This window comes from Suricata suricatta, chromosome 13, assembly GCF_006229205.1.
Source record: "Suricata suricatta isolate VVHF042 chromosome 13, meerkat_22Aug2017_6uvM2_HiC, whole genome shotgun sequence".
NCBI lineage: Eukaryota > Metazoa > Chordata > Mammalia > Carnivora > Herpestidae > Suricata > Suricata suricatta.
This window is the reverse complement of record NC_043712.1, coordinates 7,698,467-7,699,703: the sequence shown is the minus strand read 5'-3', so window position 1 is coordinate 7,699,703 and position 1,237 is coordinate 7,698,467. Positions and strand designations below refer to the sequence as shown.

At 53.8% G+C, this 1,237-nt stretch overlaps 1 protein-coding gene across 1 annotated transcript in view; it reads left to right on the top strand.

Annotated features, from left to right (window-relative positions):
* The window catches only part of GARNL3 (GTPase activating Rap/RanGAP domain like 3), a 141,549-nt gene that overhangs the window by 112,490 nt on the left and 27,822 nt on the right, over positions 1-1,237 (top strand). The window lies entirely within an intron of this gene.

The following is a 1,237-nucleotide window of genomic DNA, read 5'->3' as shown; positions in this document are numbered from 1 at the left end:
GACCGGCTCTGCCCCGTTTACGCACGCAAAGGCACACACACGCTCTGCAAACTGGGGGCTCTCACTTCCTGTCCCTCCTCTTTATCTGGGGTCTCCCCGAGGACCCTGCAACAGACAGCTCGTCTTCCTCCTACACCCCCCCCCATCTCTAAGAGTTGCAATAGCTTCCCTGATGACAAAGGACATTTGCAGGCGAATTGGAAAGTATCATCAACTCACCTCTTTTTTACAGATCCCTGAAGCCACCAAGCTGGACGGAGCACCCCCTCTCACAATGGACTTCAGTTTTAGGGCCTTACAGGACAGAGATCTCTTTTAAAGTTTGTTAGCAAGCAGTAAAACAGTAGGTTCAACACTTGTGATTTGAAACGTGTTTAATAGAACAGGAGCAATTTTAGACTGAGGTTTCAGGTTCCCACACGGCCCTATCACTGAAGACGCGGCATGGTAGCCAGCTGAATATGGTGAAGCCCCAGTGACAATGTCCTAGCCCCCAGTGACCCCGAGGCCATCCTGTCATTTTAATTCATCAGTGTCTCAGTGCAGGGATTTCCACACTGGGAGACTGAAAACGTTTCCAGGCCCCTGCTCAAACTTGATGAATCAGAGTCTCAGAAAGCAGAATCAGGGTGCGCCTGTCACAGTGCACCTGTTTGGCACAAAGTTACTCTGCCTGTTAGCTCTCTGGGGCCACCCTGCTTGGTTCTCGCCTCCGGGTCAGAAGCTTAGCTGCAGCTGGCCGCTCTCTGCGTCGTGACAGGGGATCACGGCAGAAAGCGGTGTCACCTCCAGAACTGAGACATACTAAGGTCACGTGGGAGTGAGGCAAAGGGGGAGCGACTGCCTCCAAAACTTGGAATAAGATGCTAACATTGAGCCACCAAATCATGAGGATCGCTTGCCAGCAGCGGAGGGTGAATTCGGGCCCGTGAGCACGCCACTGCTCTGGCTTACTCCTGCCAGGGAGGGGTTCAAGGTGCTTTGCCTGCATGGGCTCCTCACTCTTCAGAAAATGCCCAGGAGGGAGGCATATGGTACATGCTCCTTGGACAAGAGAGAGCCCAGCCTGGGCCTTGTGGCCCCTGCTTCGACACAGTGGCGCTCACTCTTCTGCAGAAAGCTTTCCTACCGCCCCCCCCCTGCCCCTGCAGGGAACCACACCTGTGTGGTTACTGAAAATCTCACTCGTGGTTTCCACAGTGATCCTAAGAGAAATCGCAGAGCTCCCATGGGAGTA